The sequence below is a fragment of the Bubalus kerabau genome, chromosome 4 (assembly GCF_029407905.1).
Source record: "Bubalus kerabau isolate K-KA32 ecotype Philippines breed swamp buffalo chromosome 4, PCC_UOA_SB_1v2, whole genome shotgun sequence".
In the NCBI taxonomy this organism is placed as follows: Eukaryota; Metazoa; Chordata; class Mammalia; order Artiodactyla; family Bovidae; genus Bubalus; species Bubalus kerabau.
Window position 1 is genome coordinate 62407370 of NC_073627.1, and position 19994 is coordinate 62427363.

Consider the following 19994-nt stretch of genomic DNA (forward strand, 5'->3'; position numbering starts at 1 on the left):
AAAGACACAATGTTTATTGCCTTTAATGGCTGAGTAATATTCCATTGTATATATGTACTACATCTTCTGTATCCATTCTTCTTTTGATAGACATTTAGGCTGCTTCCATGTTCTGGTTATTGTGAATATTATTTCAGTGAACACGGGTGCATGCAGCTTTTTGAATTATAATTTTCTCTGGGTATATGTCCAGGAGCGGGATTGCTGGGTTATATGGTAGCTCTATTTTTAGCTTTTTAAGGAACAGCCACACTGTTCTCCATAGTGGCTGTATCAATTTGCATTCCCACCAATGGTGTAAGATGATTCCATTTTCTCCACACCCTCTCCAGCATTTATTGTTTGTAGATATTTTGATGATGGCCATTCTGAGAAATGTAACTTTATACCTTATTGTAACTTTGATTTGAATTTCTCTAATAATTAGAAATGTTGAATATTTCTTCGTGTGTTTCTTGGCCATCTGTATGTCTGCTTTAGAGAAATGCTTATTTAGGTCTTCACCCATTGTTTGATTAGGTTACTTTTTTTTTGATATTGAGCTGCATGAACTGTTCATATGTTTTGGAGATTAATCTCTTGTCAATTGCTTTGTTTGCAAATATTTCCTCCCATTCTAAGGGTTGTTTTTTCATCTTATTTGTGGATTCCTTTGGTGTGCGAAAGCTTTTAAGTTTAATTAGGTCTCATTTGTCTATTTTTATTTTCATTACTCTAGGAAGTGGATCAAAAAAGTCTTTGTGTTGTGTATGTCAGAGTGTTTTGCCTACATTTTCCTCTAAAAGTTTTATAGTGTCCTGATTTACATTTAGACATTTAATCAATTGTGTGTGTGTGTGTGTGTGTGTGTGTGTGTGTGTATGCTGTTACGGAGTGTTCTGATTTTGTTCTTTTATATGTAGCTGTCTAGCTTTCAGAACACACTTATTGAAGAGGCTGTCTTTTCTCCCTTTCTCCTTTCTCATAGATTAGGTGATCTTGGGTGGGTGGGTTTGTTTATGGGCTTTCTATCCTATGCTGTTGGTCTGTTTTTTTTTGTTGTTGTTTTTTTTTTTTTTCCCTCTGTTTTTCTGTTTTTGTGCTAGTACCATACAGTCTCAATTACTGCAGCTTTGTAGTATCATCTGGAATCAAGAAGCCTGATTCATCCAGCTTGCTTTTCTTTCTTAAGATAGTTTTGGCTATTTCAGGTCTTTTGTGTTTCCATACAAACTGTAATTTTTTTTTATTCCAATTCTGTGAAAAATGGCATTGCTAATTTGATAGGATTGCATTGAAACTATGGGTTGCTTTGGGTATTATAGTCATTTTCACATTATTGATCCTTCTTTCACATTATTAATCCCAGAACGTGATATATCATTTCATCTGTGTCATCTTTGATTTCTTTCATCAGTATCTTATAACTTTCTTTCAACTGGTATCCGGGCTTGGTTTTAAAAGAAATGATTGATGGAGAGGCAAGGCAGGGGTGGCAGGGGCATGAGTGGTGACCACAAGGGTGGTGGAGACAAAGCAGGCCACAGAGAAGTAGCACAGGCAGTCCAGTTGAGCCATGAGTGTCATTGCTGGGAAGATCACTGGGAGCTGAGCAGGCAGTCAGTAGCTCTACATCTTGGAAGAAACATAATCCTGCTCAAGGAGTATGGGGTCATCCTACCTATGTCTGTAAAAGAATATCAAGTATGGCAGCTGTATTCCATGGCTGGGGCCAGTGGAAATGAAATGGGTTGTGGTGAAAATGTGAAGGTCTTGACAAAGAAGACCTATAAAAAGAACAGTGAGAAAGGCCACTACACACACATACACACGCCCACACACACACACACACACGCATGCACACACAAGGTCTACCACTTACAGAGCAAATTGTCCATGTTTTTTCAAATGCTGGTCCAAGAGGGAACCCTGAATATATTTGGAAAAGCATGGCATGATAACTCTTATTGCAGACCTGTTAATATAAGTGAGTACATGAAAGAAGGCTTTTTGATTAAAATTGAAACCTGACAAAAACCAGATCTTGGCACCCAGGAGAATATACATTAACTGGAGACTCAGGCATGGAAACATGTGGAAGCCATTATATAGACATTGTGGATAGAAACAAAGTACTTAGTAAGCATTACAAAGCAGAAGAAGACTCAGAATAATTTAAATCTTTCAAAACAGGCCAAGGACTATTGAGTCCTAATTGGAAGCAAGAATTTATAAATCAGAAAGATATTCCATACTTCTGTGCATACAAACTGGATACTGTAAAGTTCAACTTGGGGGGGGGGTGCTTGCAGAATAAAGTGGAAACAAATTAATAAAAAGCAATAATGGCACCTGTTTACAACAAATAGACATCTGTTTGGTCTGCTCAATAAGTGGATTGACCTGACTATGGACAACATTCAAAGGATGGAAGAAGAAAGGAAGAGACAGCCAAGTGAGATGAGAGAGAAGGACCCAGTGAAAGGAATGATGGCAGATGACTAAATCCATCCCTCCTATTTCTGTACCTTTTGCAAGACAGAGGTCGACAGGAAGGCACAGCAGCTCCACCCTCCCAAGTGACAGAGCATGCAGAATCAGCCTTTCTATGCCCATCCTCCAGGCAACTTTAAGTCCCTTACTGTAGCTAATTCCAAATGCCACTTAATATTGTGAACAATTAGGCCATCTAGTATTATGAAACCTCTGTGTCTGGAAGCCTAAACTTCTGAGATATGTGCCCATATTTACAGTTCCTCCCTTTTCAACCATTGTGTTCTCAACACATATATGTGCCCACCTCTTTATTTCCAAGTGACATATTTATTTAATGTGATGACTCTTTTTTAAAATTAATTTAATTGGCCGATAATTATTTTACAGCTTTGTGATGGTTTTTGCTGTGAATCAGCCACAGGTATACCTATGTTCCCTCATCCTGAAACCCCCTCCCACCTCCCTCCCAACCCTATCCCTCTGGATTGCCTCAGAGCACTGGCTTTGGGTGCCCTGTTTCGTGCATCAAACTTGCACTGGCCATCTATTTTACATATGATAATGTACATGTTTTAATGTTATTCTCTCAAGTCATCCCACCCTCACCTTAACCCCCTGAGCTCAAAATATGTTTTTGTTGCATGAGTCTCTTTTGATGCCCTGCATTTAGAATCATTGGCACCATCCTAAATTCCATATATATGTGTTAATATACAGTATTTGTATTTCTCTTTCTGACTTGCTTCACTCTGTTTAATAGGTTCCAGTTTCATCCCCCTTATTAGAACTGACTCAAGTGCATTCCTTTTATAACTGAGTAATATTCATTTTGCATATGTATCACAACTTCTTTACCCATTCATCTCCCAATGGACGTCTAAGTTTCTTCCATGTCCTAGCTATTGTAAACAGTGATGCAATGAACATTGGGGTACAGGAGTCTCTTTCAATTATGGTTTCTTTGGAGTATAAGCCCAGCAGTGGGATTTCTGAGTCTAATGACAGTTCTATTTTCAATTTTTTCAGGACTCTCCACACTGTTTTCCATAGTGGCTGTACCAGTTTGCATTCCCACCAACAGTGTAAGAGGGTTCCCTTTTCTTCTCATGCTCTCCAGCATTTATTGTTCACAGAATTTTTGATGATGGCCACTCTGACAGGCATGAGTATATAACTCAATGTGGTTTTGATTTGCATGTATCTAATAATGAGTAATGCTGAGCAACTTTTCATGTGTGTGTGTGTGTTTTTTTTTTTTTTTTTTTTTTTTTTTTTGCCATATGTATGTCTTCTTTGGAGAAATGTCTGTTTAGGTCTTTTTCCCACTTTTTGATTGGGTTGTTCATTTTTTCTGGCATTGAGCTGCATGAACTGCTTGTATATTTTGGAGGTTAATTCCTTGTCAATTGTTTTGTTTGCTATTATTTCTCCCATTCTGAGGGGTGTCTTTTCACTTTGCTTATAGTTTCTTTCACTGTTCAAAAGCTTTTAAATTTAATCAGATCCCATTTGTTTATTTTTCTTTTCATTTCCCTTACTCTTGGAGGTGGGTCATAGAGGATCTTGGTTCATTTACATCAGAGAGTGTTTTGCCTATGTTTTCCTCTAAGAGTTTTATAGTCTTTGGTTTTACATTTAGCTCTTTAATATATTTTGAGTTTATTTTTTGTGCATGGAGTTATAAAGTGTTCTAGTTTCATTCTTTTATATGGAGTTAACCATTTATCCTGACACCACATGCTGAAGAGACTGTCTTATCCACTGTATATTTTTGCCTGCTTTGTCAAAGATAAGGTGCTATTCTTCTTTCTCAATATTGCTTTGACTATTTGAGGTCTTTTGTGTTTCCATACAAATTGTGAATTTTTTGTTCTAGTTCTGTGAAAAATACCATCGTTAATTTAATAGGGATTGTGTTGAATCAATAGGTTGTTTTGGGCAGTATACTTGTTTTCACTACATAGATTTTTCCAATCCAAGAACACAGTATATTTCTCCATCTATTTGTGTCATCTTTGATTTCTTTCATCAGTGTTTTATAGTTATGTGTGTGTGTGTGTGTATATATATATATATATATATATATGTATTTTGTTTCTTTAGGTAAATTTATCCCCAAATATTTTATTCTTATTATTGCTATGGTGAATGGGATTATTTCCTTAATTTCTCTTCCTGATTTTTCATTGTTAGTATATAGGAATGCAAGGGGTTTATTTATATTAATTTTATATCCTGAGACTTTACTACATTCATTGATTAGCTCTAGTAATTTTCTGGTGGCATCTTTAGGATGTTCTATGTAGAAAATCATGTCATCTGCAAAAGTGAGAGTTTTACTTATTTTCCAATCTGAATTCCTTTATTTCTTTTTCTTCTCTGATTGCTGTGGCTAGGACTTTCAAAATATGTTGAATAATAGAGGTGAGAGTGGGCACCCTTGTCTTATTGCTGATTTTAGAGGAAATACTTTGTTTTTCACCATTGAGGATAATATTTGCTGTGTATTTGTTGTATATGGCTTTAATTATATTGATCTATGTTCTTTTTATGCTTACTTTCTGGAGAACTTTTATGATATTGAATTTTATTAAAGGCTCTCTTTGCATCTATTGAAATAATCATAAGGTTTTCCCTTTCAATTTATTAATATGGTACATCATATTGATTGTTTTGCAAATTTTGAGAATCCTTGCATTCCTGAAATAAAGTCCACTTGCTCATGATGCATAATCTTTTTAATATGTCGTTGGCTTCTGTTTGCTAGAATTTTGTTGATGATTTTTTGCATCTATATTAATCAGTGATATTGGACTACAGTTTTCTTTCTTTTGTAGCATCTTTGTCTGGTTTTGGTATCAGCATGACTGAGAATGAGTTTGGGAGTTTTCTTTTCCTCTGCAATTTGCTGAAACAGCTTGAGTAGGATATGTGTTAACGCTTCTCTAAATTTTTGGTAGAATTCCCTGGGAAGCAATCTGGTCCTGGCCTTTTGTTTGTTGGAGATTTGTTATTACAGTTTCAATTTCCATGCTTGAGACTGGTGTGTTCAAATTTTCTATTTCTTTGTGGTTCAGTTTTGAAAGGTTATACTTTTCTAAGAATTTGTCCATTTCTTCCAAGTTGTCCATTTTATTGCCATAAAGTTGCTCACAGTAGTCTCTTAAGGGCATTTGCATTTCTGTGTTATATGTTGTAATTTCTCCATTTTTATTTCTAATTTTATTGATTTGTGTTTTCCTTTTTTTTTTAACTTGATGAGTCTGGCTAGCTGTTGGTCTATGTTGTTTATCTTCTCAAAGAACCAGCTTTTAGTTTTATTGATCTTTGCTTTGATGTCTTTCATTTCTTTTTCATTTATTTTTGCACTAATGTTTATGGTGTCTTCCCTTGTACTAATTCTGTTGTCGTTGTTCTCTTTTCTAATATAAGGTTAGGTCATTTATTTGATGTTTCTCTTCTTTGTTGACATAGAATTACATTGTTATGAACTTTCCTCTTTGCACTGCTTTTACTGAATCCAAAGGGTTTTGGGTTGTCATGTTTTTATTATCATTGGTTTCTATGCATATTTAGACTTCCTTTTTTATTTCTTTGGTGATTTGTTGGTTATTCAGAAGCATGTTGCTTAGCCTTCATTTGTTTGTGTTTTTTACAGCTTGTTTCCTCTTGCTGATATCTAATCTTACACCATTATAATCAGAAAAGATGCTTAGAATTATTTCATTTTTTATTCATTTTTTAAAAGAATTTAAGGCTGGATTTGTGGCCCAGGATGTGGCCACATCCTGGAGAATGTACAATGTGCACTTGAGAAAAAAAGTGAAATACACTGTTTTTGTATGAAATGCCCTGTAGATATCAATTAGGTCTAACTAGACCAATGTATCCTTTAAAGCTTGTGTTTCCTTGTTAATTTTCTGTCTGGATGATATGTCCATTAGTGTGAGTGGAGTGTTAAAATCCAGCACCATTATCGTGTTACTGTCATTTTCCCCTTTAATAGTTGTTAGCATTTGCCTTATGTATCGAGGTACTCCTATGTTGGGTGTATATATATTTATATTTGTTTATCTTCTTAGATTGATCTCTTGGTCATTATGTAGTGTCCTTCTTTGTCTCTTATAACAGTCTTTAAGTCTATTTTATCTGAGATGAGTATTGCTATTCCCACTTTATTCTATTTTCCATTTGCATGAAATACCTTTTCCCAGACCCTTAATTTCAGCCTGAATGTGTCCCTAGGTGTGAGGTGGGTCTCTTGTAGGCAGCATAAATAACAGTTCTGTTTTTGTATCCATTTGGCTAGCCTTTGTTTTTTTTTTTGGAGCATTTAAACCATTTATATTTAGGGTAATTATTGATAAGTATGATCCTGTTACCATTTACTTTATTGTTTGGGGTTAATTTTTATAAAACTTTTCTGTGTTTCATGTCTAGAGAAGATCCTTTGACGTTTCTTGAAGACCTGGTTTAGTGGTGCTAAATCCTTTTAGCTTTTGCCTGTCTGTAAAGCTTTTGATCTGAATGAGATCCTTGCTGGATACAGTCATCTTGGTTGTAGGTTTTCCCCTTTCTTCCCTTTAACTATACACTGCCATTCCTTTCTGGCTTGCAGAGTTTCTGTTGAAAGATCAGCTATTATCCTTATGGGAATCCACTTGTATGTTATTTGTTGCTTTTCCCTTGCTTTCTTTTAATATTTGTGTGTGTGTGTGTGTGTGTGTGTGTGTGTTCAATTTCTGTTAGTTTGATTAACATGTGTCTTGGTTTGTTTCTCCTTGGGTTTTTCCTGTATGAGACTCTCTGGACTTAGATGTGAGTGGTTACTTCCTTCACCATTTTAGGGAAGTTTTTTACTATCTCCTCATGCTTTCTTGGAGAAAACGATGGCACCCCACTCCAGTACTCTTGCCTGGAAAATCCCATGGATGGAGGAGCCTGGTAGGCTGCAGTCCATGGGGTTGCTAAGAGTTAGACACGATTGAGCGACTTCACTTTCACTTTCATGCTTTCTCACGCTCATTCCTTTTGTCTTCTTCTGGAATGCCTATGATTTCAATGTTTGGGCACTTAATATTGTCCCAGAGGTCTCTTATGATGTTCTCTTTTCTTTTTATTATTTTTGTTCACTTTTCTTTTTTTAATTTTTTTTCAGTCTCTTCCATTTATTTCCACCTTCTGTCTTCCAGTTCACTTATTTTTCTTCTACCTCATTACTCTACTGTTGGTTCCCTCCAAAGGGTTTTTAATCTCAGTTATTGCATTGTTCATTACTGATGGATTATTCTTTATTTCTTCTACGTCCTTGTTGAACATTTGTTGCATCTTCTCAATCCCTGTGTCTAGCCTATTCACAGCCAGAAACACCCAAAGAGCTTCACAGAGTTATACAGATAAAAGAAGACAGAAGAGGGAGTGAGACAACCATGAGCAGAAAAGGGAGAGTCAAAAAGGAAGGAAGTGATCAAGCTGGTAATCAAATCCCTAAGTGAAAATGGATATGAAAAATCAGACTAAATGGTACAAAGTTAAATACAAAAGATCAAAAATTAAAAACCTAGAATAAAAATTTGGCTCTCAAAAGTACAATATAGAAAAAAATCAAATACACACAAAAAATACAGAATTTATTTTTTTAAAGGCTTTTTTTTTTTTAGAAAGGTAAAAATAAGCTATGAAAAATAAAAGTTAAAGAAGTAATAAAGAACCATATTAGGACAATAGGAGTGGGAAAAAGAGAAGGGGAAGAAAGGAAAGACACAGAAAAGAGAACAAATAAGAATAAAAATGTTAAGAAATTTTAAAATTTTAAAAAATTAAACAATAATAATAATAAATAAAAATATATCTAGGAATTTTTCTGGAGCTGTTGTGGGCAGTGTGGGACCAGTTCAGTGTTCAGATGTTCCCCTCTTCTGACTTGTACTTGTTTTCAAAGTCCTCAGTTGCCCCTCAAATGCAGTCTCAGCCTAACTGCAAGATTGTATTCTGTTGCACTACCACTTCTGGGGCAGTCCCCCTATCTTTCTTTTCCTTAGGTTGTTCTCCTCTGCTTTCAAGTATTTTCAGTGTCTGATCTCTGCCCTAACAAGAGGGGACAGAAGTGGTCACTTACTTGCTCAGTTGTGTTGTGGAGAGGGAGGAACACTGCAAATGCTGCTGGCACGTGTGTAGAGTCCTAGCAGTGGTTGGAGCACACAGGAGTTTGCACAGCCCAAGGCACTGTGCACCTTCCAGGCTCCCAGGCGGGCCATGAGGACATAGTCCCACATGGGCCATGCGTTCCCTCAGGGGAGTGATCTTGGTCTGTGACATTCTCAGTAGATATGAACTGTCCCAGATCCCAGGAGGATATGGTTAGCAACAAAAGCCCTCTCATAGCTTGGGAGGAGATGTAGTCTCTGGGGCCAAGATTGGGCAGCCCCTTGTCTTCCACCTCTGGCTGTTGCACACCTGCCTTTCTGCCTCTGTGGAGAGCCATAATAGGCAGATGGCTTGCTCTTCTTTGGTATTCACTAGGGTACGCTCCTTTGTTCTGTGAGCCTTTCTGCAGGAAAGGCCCTTTATTTTACTTTGGCTCTCTGGCATTCCTGTGGTTTGGGTTTTCCCCATTTTGTCTGTGCTATGTCACATTAGTTCCTTCAGAGTGTCCTCATGGCATTCAATGCCAGTCCTTTCCCATAGGACTGATGATGCAGCCTAGACCTCTGTACCTAGGCTCCACTCACTAAGGGTGGATGCAAGTGTGTGAGCCACTTCTCAGCTGGTAATTGCTATTTGGCATGATTTCTGTTTATATATATATATATATTATTCTTTATTTCTTCTATGTCCTTGTTGAACATTTGTTGCATCTTCTCAATCCCTGTCTCTAGCCTATTTACATCCAGGAACACCCAAAGAGCTTCACAGGGTTATACAGATAAATGAAGACAGAAGAGGGAGAGAGGCAACCAGGAGCAGAAAAAAATATATATGTATATAATTTACACACACATATATATATATATATATATATAAATATACACACACACACACACACAACATATATATGTTATGTACATATAATTTATATGTATAAATATAATTTATATGTGTATATATATGTATATACATAACCTATATATATATAGGTTATGCTGCCCTCTGTGATTCCGAAGCTCCCCACTCACCCACCTGTGAGAGGATTTGGTATTGTATGGAAACCTCCCCTGTCACAACTCCCTCCCCAGGACAGGTCTATCCCCAAATCCTTTGTCTCCCTTTTCATCTTTATTCTTTGTCCTACCTTATTTAGAAGAGATTAGTTTGCCTTGTGAGGTGTCTGGAGTCCTCTGTCAGCATGTATATGCTCTTTTGTGGAAGTTGACCACATGATGTTTTGATGTATTTTTGGGGGAGAAAGTGATCTTCCCATCCTAATCCTCCACCATCTTATGGCATCCCTATACTTAACTTTTTTAAGTAAGCTATATGATATCTCTTTTCCTCAGTCTCCTCAGTTTTGAAAAAGGAAGAATAATATCAATGTTACATCATAAGAGTAATTGTTTTATTAAGAGAGTTAACATATATAAAATATTTAGAACTGTGCTTGAAACAAAATAAACACTCTTCAGATGATAGCTATAACTTGGATGATGTATACTTCTGAATTGTATTTTATATTTTTAATCTTTAATATTATGTATATATAATGTAATCCAAAAAATAACTAGCAGAGCTTTATTTATAACAATTTTTTGAATTTTATTTTTTTCATTTCCAATTCAGTGTGTGGAAGGCCAAACCTAGAGATTTCCCTTTCTAAATTTAGCTCTAATGGTAAGAAGATTTAGAAATTTTATACTCAACTTGACAGAATTGCTGAATACTCCTTCTCCATTTGTATGGTATGCTTACTTTTCCATCAGCAACTGCTACATCACAAAACAGAATTGAACTTTTATAGATTCACTTATGTTGATTATTTTCCTAGTTTATACATATCAAAACTATTGGAAAAAAACTAAGGAATCAAATTCAAATTGCTTGGGTGTAATACATTTCAGCTTCCCGAGTGGTTCAGGAGTAAAGAATCCATCTCTGATGCAGAAGGTGAAGGAGATGCATGTTCTATCCCTGGGTCAGGGAGCTCCCCTGGAGGAGGGAATTGTAACCCACTCTAGTATTCTTGGCTGGAGAATCCCATGGACAGAAAAGCCTGGTGGGTCTACAGTCCATAGGATCACAAAGAGTCAGACACGACTGAAATAATTGAAATGACATGCATGACAAGTACATTTTGACCATGATTTGTAAAGTATTTAATAACTCCTTGTGAAGAGTTGACTCATTAGAAAAGATTCCGATGCTGGGAGGGATTGGGGGCAGGAGGAAAAGGGGACAACAGAGGATGAGATGGCTGGATGGCATCACCAACTCAATGGACGTGTCTGAGTGAACTCCGGGAGTTGGTGATGGACAGGGAGGCCTGGAGTACTGCAATTCATGGGGGTCGCAGAGTCGGATACAACTGAGCGACTGAACTGAACTGAAGAGCAACTTTACTTATGGAGTGAAATACACTATTATGCATAAATGTTTCATGCCTACAATTTATAAAACAATATGCATATTTAATGAATAGGTTAACCTCACTTCTACTGTTGCCATTACTTAATGCTTTTCCTTGACAACCATCATCCATGTTAATGTGAAACACCTCAACTTTTAAGGAGGATATTCCTAAGAACCATTTTAATTGCAAATAGGAAAAATGCAACTCAAACTGACTTAAAAGATGAATCTATCAACTTAGGTAGCTTACAATTACAGAGTTACTTTTTATTTCAGCCACACTTGAATCCAGGGTTGCAAACAATTTATCAATGAGTAAGAAATTTTTCTTTTGCAAAATTTTGCTATACATTTCTACACATTTTTATGTCCATAAGCAGGCTACCTTCAAATAGTCACAAGATAACTCTTAGAAGTTTATGCTGATATTCTATTTGTTTCAACTCCAGTGAAAACATATTTATTTTTCCAAATGATAACTCCCTCTTATTAGCCATGCTTGGTCTTTGAGTCACATACATATTACTAAATAATTATTGTGGACAAGATTAGAGGGAATATATTGAATGGATAGGTCTAGGGTGCCATCCAACCCTGGAACTGGATTACATCCAATCTATGCACTTTTTAAAGACAGAGAGTAGATAAGGGATGCTTCTGCATGTAAATTAGGGTGTGATTATGAAGAAACAGCAATAAATAGAGCACATAAAAATATTAAAAGTTCTATAGTAAGATAACAAATTGTACATACACATTATCTATGGGTGCAAATATACATATCCATACACATATATTTCTAGATAGAGAGGTAGGTAGATAGATAAATGATATAGACAAGTTTTTACACATATACTAATTGGACTGAACTTGTTAGTTAGGATACAACTCTATACTTTTCCTAATAGTGCCTTCAGACATAGACTATTGAATCTTGTTCTTGTCTCTCAACATTTTTGGAGGGCTCATAACTTCTCAAATATAAGAATAGTCTCATTTTTAGATTTTTAAAATCCAGTCTAAAATACACTAAATCATCACTTCCGTTTTGCATCCAATTCAGTGATCTTTACACCTCCTCAGCTCAGGCCTGAGTGTTGGTTGTCTGCAGTGAGAAAACAAGTTAAGGTTACTCCACTTCTTCCCACCTCTTCTGTGTAGTTCATTAGAATTTGAGAGACAATTGAATAGATAAGATTAAAGATACATTTAGTAGTCAGACATATCTTGGCTATCATGCCTTCTGTTAATCTCATTAACATTAATGAGATTAATCTCATTAATCTCTGTTAATTTCTGTTGACTATTCCATAGGGACCAGAAAGATTCTAAAGAGACCTTATCCCCAAGCATACTGCATCCTTCCATAATAAGAAGGGCACTTTTACCTGATCCCTTTTAACCCTTGCAAAGCCAACACCGCGGTTCTTGCACACTGCAGGGGATCAACTCTGGTTTTCCTCTGCTGAAGTTACCTTACTCTGTAAAGCAACCTTCCTATAGGAATCCTCTTTGAGAGATCTTACACAGTTACTTCCTCAGTATCTTCTTGGTCTGTGGAAAATACTGTACATTCCTGCTCTGTAAAAAGGTCTTGGCTGTTTTTCCACTGCTCTCCCCACTTCTTGTCTTACCTCACTCTGTGTTTACTCCAGCCAGTCCCTGAATTCAACCTTTTCTAGATAAGAAGCAGCTTCCTCATGTACCTTTCTGTCCCAGAATCTCTCCAAATCTGGGAGATATATGTTACCTTGTCCAAGTAGCAATAAGCTGTGCTTTGGTCCCTTAGTGCCACAAAAATTTACAGTGGTTTGGTTTTGGAATAAGAGGATGGTATATTTCTTGCAACCATTCCCATCCCTATCAATATTTCTTCAGGAATCATTGACTAGAGGTGGTAGTGGGAAATACTTCTGCCCCCATGTGTAGGGAAGAAAAGGTGATGCAGATTTTCATCTCCTATGCATTTTCCTACTTGAATGAATTCCTCTCCAAAAATTTCATTTTATTTTTTATTATTTTATTCTTTTGGAGAAATGATGTGACCAATGGTCAAAAGACATCTTTTATTTGATTCTAGTAAATCTTGTCTAAATATACCCAGCATTTTTGTTTAGAAATGGGGAGAAGAGACATTTATTTTTAGTCATTTTCAGTTTGGGGTCTTCAGAGGAAATTTTAAATAACAAGAAAGTACTATTTCACATTCCAATACTTATATGATGCATTTCACATTTTTTAACACAAGAGAAATGCAAAAGATTTCACATCACAATAGCATTTTGAGGGCAAGCACTGTTAGTCCTTTCTATAGATGAGAATATGAGTCACAGAGAGAATTACTGCTTTACTCAAACTCTTTCACTGGAAACAGGGTTAAAGCCTTGGTTTACTCCATTTCTAACTCATATTTTCCTCCATTAAAATGTGTTCAATATCCTTTATGTATGACCTTAATGGAAATGTGTGTGTGATGTGAATACTACCAATATGTTTGTTTCTAACAACTTAATCTTTAAATGATTTGATGTCTGGTGTGTGCATGTGTGTCTATGCAGCTAATTTGCTTTGTGTTACTTTTTACCCTATTGTTCAGAAAACTGTGACTAAAACCACAATATACTTAGTACATATTTAACAGAGATTCTGGTAGAAAATCACTAAAATTTAAATTTAGTTGTAACTGCTTTTTTTTTTTTTTTTTTCCTTTTGTATAACACACACACACACACATTTGGCTTAGCTGCTAAGCATATGGGATCTTATTGATAGTTACTTGGTCAGGGATCTAACCTATGCCCTCTTCAGTGGAAGCACAGAGTCTTAATCAAGGAAGTCCCCAGTTCTTATATTTTTAATCAAACTTGGTTTATAATGGTGGTAAGTGAAGAATTCCATAATGAAAAGACATGCCTCCAGTCTGATGGGAGCCAAGGGAAAACAAAAAACAAAAAAACAAAAAACAAAAAAAAAAAACAAAAAAACTGTTGCCTGAATTATATGGATTTTGCTTTTCTATTTTAAAGGAAAAACAACTGGGAACTACCATGCCTAACATAATACAGAGCAGAATCCCATCTTACCCCTCTCCTCAGAAATCTGTACATAGTGCCCTGAAGTCAGCAGAGGCCAGGCTGACCATGCAAGTCAGCATTCTGGAAGGTTTCAGAGTCAGAGTGCCAAGGGCTGACAAAACATTCTAGGGGACGTCCTTGATTTGAAAGGGTGGTGGAAACACTGCTGTCACAACAAGGATCTGTAAGTCACAGGTACAGTCACAAACCATAGCTTGCATTCCCATAAACTTGATATTTCAGATTTTGCTATATATGCATACCACTTATATCCTTCTTCACTATACCTGTTAATGGAAAAATTGTCAAGCAGAAGTGAAGGATTCTAAATTTACTCTTTTTGTCCTTTGGTCTGAAGCATCCATTCTACATAAGCTAAGAAATTGATAACTGGCTGCTTTCTACACTGGCTTTATATTGGGGCCTGTACTAAAATTTTTGGTATTGTATTTCTCTGGCTGGATTTGTCTCAGGAAAATTTAGAATTGTCTTATGCATAGATCACTGTTTTCTCAATTAAAGGGTGATATGACTCTATGGGAAACATTGGAAAATGTTGGACAGTAACTGTGTCCTCTGAGCCATGGACACCCATACACACAAATATACATATATAATTTAAGTGTATTAATAACAATTAGAATAAGAGGGAGCACAATGTTAAGAAACAAAATAGAATGAGTGGTTACATACGTATGGTACACACTGAGAACAGAGGAATGAAATAAAAGAAATAAGTGTTAGTGAAGGAGGTAAATAAAATGGGGAAAAATAGAGATCTCTTCAAGAAAATTAGAAATACTAAGGGAACATTTCATGTAAGATGGGCTCAATAAAGGACAGAAATGGTAAGGACCTAACAGAAGCAGAAAATATTAAAAAGAGATGGAAAGAATACACAGAACTGTACAAAAAAGATCATCATGACTTACATAATGACAATGGTGTGATCACTCACCTAGAGCCAGACATCCTGGAATATGAAGTCAAATGGGCTTTAGGAAGCATCACTATGAACAAAGCTAGTGGAGGTGAAGGAATTCCAGTTGAACTATTTCAAATCCTGAAAGATGAGACTGTAAAAGTGCTGCACTCAATATGCCAGCAAATTTGGAAAACTCAGCAGTGGCCACAGGCCGGGAAAAGGTCAGTTTTCATTTCAATCACAAAGAAAGGCAATGCCAAAGAATGCTCAAACTACCGCACAATTGCACTCATCTCACATGATAGTAAAACAATGCTCAAAATTCTCCAAGCCAGGCTTCAGCAATACGTGAACTGTGAACTTCCAGTTGTTCAAGCTGGTTTTAGAAAAGGCAGAGGAACCAGAGATCAAATTGCCAACATCTGAAGGATCATCAAAAAAGCAAGAGAGTTCCAGAAAAACATCTATTTCTGCTTTATTGACTATGTCAAAGCCTTTGACTGTGTGGATCACAGTAAACTGTGGAAAATTCTGAAAGAGATGGGAATACCAGACCACCTGACCTGCCTCTTGAGAAATTTGTATGCCAGTCAGGAAGCAACAGTTAGAACTGGACATGGAACAACAGACTGGTTCCAAATAGGAAAAGGAGTACATCCAAGGCTGTAATATTGTCACCCTGCTTATTTAACTTCTATGCAGAGTACATCCTGAGAAACGCTAGGCTGGAGGAAGAACAAGCTGGAATCAAGATTCCTGGGAGAAATATCAATAACCACAAATATGCTGATGACACCACCCTTATGGCAGAAAGTGAAGAGGAACTAAAGAGCCTCTTGATGAAAGTGAAAGAGGAGAGTGAAAAAGTTGGCTTAAAGCTCAACATTCAGAAAACGAAGATCATGGCATCCTGTCCCATCACTTCATGGCAGATAGATGGGGAAACTGTGGAACAGTTTCAGACTTTATTTTTCTGGGCTCCAAAATCACTACAGATGGTGACTGCAGCCATGAAATTAAAATATGCTTACTCCCTGAAAGGAAAGTTATGACAAACCTAGACAGCATATTCAAAAGCAGAGATATTACTTTGCCAACAAAGGTCTGTCTAGTCAACGCTATGGTTTTTCCAGTGGCCATGTATAGATGTGAGAGTTGGACTATAAAGAAAACTGAGCGGTGAAGAATTGATGCTTTTGAACTGTGGTGTTGACGAAGACTTTTGAGAGTCCCTTGGACTGCGTGGAAATCCAACCAGTCCATCCTAAAGGAGATCAGTCTTGGGTGTTCATTGGAAACACTGATGTTGAGTCTGAAACTCCAATACTTTGGCCACCTGATACGAAGCGCTGACTCATTAGAAAAGCCCCTGGTGCTGGGAAAGATTGAGGGCAGGAGGAGAAGGGGACAACAGAGGATGAGATGGTTGGATGGCATCATCAACTCGATGGACATGGGTTTGAGTGTATTCCGGGAGTTGGTGATAGACAGGGAGGCCTGGCGTGCTGCGGTTCATGGGGTCGCAAAGAGTCGGACACGACTGAGTGACTGAACTGAACTGAACTGAAGGAGGTACAAACTGAGTTGAGTGAGTATGGGAGGAAGTTGGAGGAAACAAAAGATAGGTTGAGATTGCTAAGAGAGTCTAAAGCAATTTGCCAGAGTAATCTGATGACTCACAGAGAGAATTTATCATGTACATCTAAGGTTGTGTGGCAAAGTACTAGGGTGGTAGTTTGAGAAATCCCATTAAAAAATTAAACCCTGAACTTCATAGTTCTATCCCAGTAAAACATCTCTAAATTTTTATGGAATAACATATAAAATTCCAAGATTGTCAATATACTTGTGACTCTGCTGACAACTTGGTTGTTAAAAACGATAACATTTGTGGCAATTGTCTCAAAGTCTTTTGAAGACTTATTGCTATCCTTAAATTTTTTTGAATAGTTGTCTCTAATATACAATGCATATATTTTTAAATTATGTATATGTTCTTTTAAACTATTAGTATAATAAAATGCACAAATTATACATATTAAAGGATAAAATGGCTTCCCTGATGGCTCAGCTGGTAAAAGGCCTGCAATGTGGGAGGCCTGGGTTTGATCCCTGGGTTGGGAAGATCCCTTGGATAAGGGAATGACTAATCACTTCAGTATTCTGGCCTGGAGAATTCCATGGACTCTATAGTCCATGGGGTCATAAAGAGATGGATACAACTGAGTGACTTTCACTCACTTACTCAGAGGATAAAACAAATATACACCAATTTATTTTAATTTTTTCTTAAACATTTTTGTGTCATCCTTTTCAATCCACGTTGAAAACCACTGGACATTTTCCTCAATTTCCATTGAAATAATTTCCAAACCCATAATCTCTGACATCCATTTGAGTAAGACCACTGATTTTTCCCTTTTATTATATGTGATAACAATGATGTGGGCAGTTTTAAAACACTTTATCCTTGTTCCTATGCATGCATATATTTAACTAGCCTTTCAGCCTAGCATAAGGAATAATAATAGATCTCAGCATGTCAAATCTGGAATTTCCACAGGATATCTCACATTTGTTATTCAATAGTACCTCCTTTAATTCACTATACAAGAAGACCTCACTCTAAAATTAACTCTATTGATTGGAGACACATAGAAATTGCCCTTGCTATTCAAGCTGACTCTTGTTCTCTCTCCTTTGGTTTCCCACACTGCATCAAAACCTTCTTGCCCCTGTAAAAATTAACAGGTGTATCGGACACCTGTCCTATTTCATATCATGCAGAAAAGAACTCTCATAAAATAGGCTTGCCTAGCATTTCAGTTTCACATACTAGTGCAACCTTTTGCTGTGCAGCTATTTGGTGATATGTTGAAGTTGTGTGCCGCCATAATCAAGTTTATATTATACATATATATATATATATATATATATATGGATTTTTATTTAAATACACATTTTAAAACTGAATACTGAGGTTTACAGAATTATTTTACTTGCTTAATATGTGAGTAAGGCAGCATGGGGAGGGAGAGAATTAGTCTGATATTCAAAATGAGATGAGACTGACTTAGTTGGCCACCATTTTAATTCTTTGCCACCTCTTTACTCTACTACTATTAATACACACATACACTCATGCTTGCACATGCACACATGTACACACACACACATGTACACATGCACACATGTACACACATACTCTCTCTCTATATATATATATGATATAGTTTTCATACTTTGTTCAAAATAAATGCTGTCTCTGATCACTGCATCACAAACCTGGTCACTCTGCTTTTATTTTCAAAGCTGTTCATCATATATCTTTTTTGTTGTTGTTGTTGTTGTTGTTTTCTGACCTGGATTTCTGTATGAATACTACACATCATGTTTTTCCTTGTTACTATCACATTTTGGGATGCTCTAGAGTAAATTACTAGGCACCCAACTGCATTTTTATTTTATTTTGCTATATTTTATTTTACTCAGTTGTATCTTCAAAAGGTTTTAATCTTGGTTTGATTGATGGGCCTTTAATAAATTATGTCACCATTTACTTACATTTTTTTGTATGCTGTAAATTACTACAAAGAGTTATCTTTGTGTTTTCTCATTTTAGTATTAAAAATAGCCCTAAAGGATTTTTATTTAAATACACATTTTAAAACTGTGAATACTGAGGTTTACAGAATTAGTTTACTTGCTTAATATGTGAGTAAGGCAGCATGGGGAGGGAGAGAGTTAGTCTGATATTCAAATTGAGATGAGACTGACTTAGTTGACCACCATTTTAATTCTTTGCAACAATAGCTCTATATAGGTTGATTTTTTTTTTTTTTCATATTTGATACTCTACTTTGCTTTTAATTGCTGAGTATGGTCCCAATACAATTCCATTGAAAATAAACTATAATTATTAAATGAGTCAATTAATATAACTAAGATGTGAATATTAGTGGATTTGGGTTATCACTACCTTCTTGGATAATGATTCTTAGCTGATATCCTAGCACTGGGCAGTATCCAGAAAATGAGTCACCTCTTTACTCTACTACTATTAATACACACATACACTCATGCTTGCACACGCACACATGTACACACATACTCTAGAAAACTTAATGAGTCCCAGAGTAGAAATAATGAACAAAGCTAGTGGAGGTGATGGAATTCCAGTTGAGTTATTCCAAATCCTGAAAGATGATGCTGTGAAAGTGCTGCACTCAATATGCCAGCAAATTTGGAAAACTCAGCAGTGGCCACAGGACTGGAAAAGGTCAGTTTTCATTCCAATCACAAAGAAAAGCAATGCCAAAAAATGCTCAAACTAATGCACAATTGCACTCAACTCACATGCTAGTAAAGTAATGCTCAAAATTCTCCAAGCCAGGCTTCAGCAATATGTGAACCGTGAACTTCCTGATGTTCAAGCTGATTTTCAAAAAGGCAGAGGAACCAGAGATCAAATTGCCAACATCTGAAGGATCATCAAAAAGGCAAGAGAGTTCCAGAAAAACATCTATTTCTGCTTTATTGACTATGCCAAAGCCTTTGACTGTGTGGATCACAATAAACTGGAAATTTCTGAAAGAGATGGGAATACCAGACCACCTGACCTGCCTCTTGAGAAATCTGTATGCAGGTCAGGAAGCAACAGTTAGAACTGGACATGGAACAACAGACTGGTTCCAAATAGGATAAGGAGTACATCAAGGCTGTATATTGTCACCCTGCTTATTTAACTTATATGCAGAGTACATCATGAGAAATGCTGGACTGGAAGAAATACAAGCTGGATTCAAGATTGCCTGGAGAAATATCAATTACCTCAGATATGCAGATGACAACCACCCTTATGGCAGAAAGTAAAGAGGAACTAAAAAGCCTCTTGATGAAGGTGAAAGTGGATAGTGAAAAAGTTGGCTTAAAGCTCAACATTCAGAAAACAAAGATCA

At 36.4% G+C, this 19994-nt stretch overlaps 1 pseudogene; it reads left to right on the plus strand.

Annotated features, from left to right (window-relative positions):
* The first annotated feature begins 1482 nt into the window (after positions 1-1482).
* Positions 1483-2484, plus strand: LOC129650891 (phosphatidylinositol transfer protein alpha isoform-like; annotated as a pseudogene).
* Positions 2485-19994: the final 17510 nt, after the last annotated feature.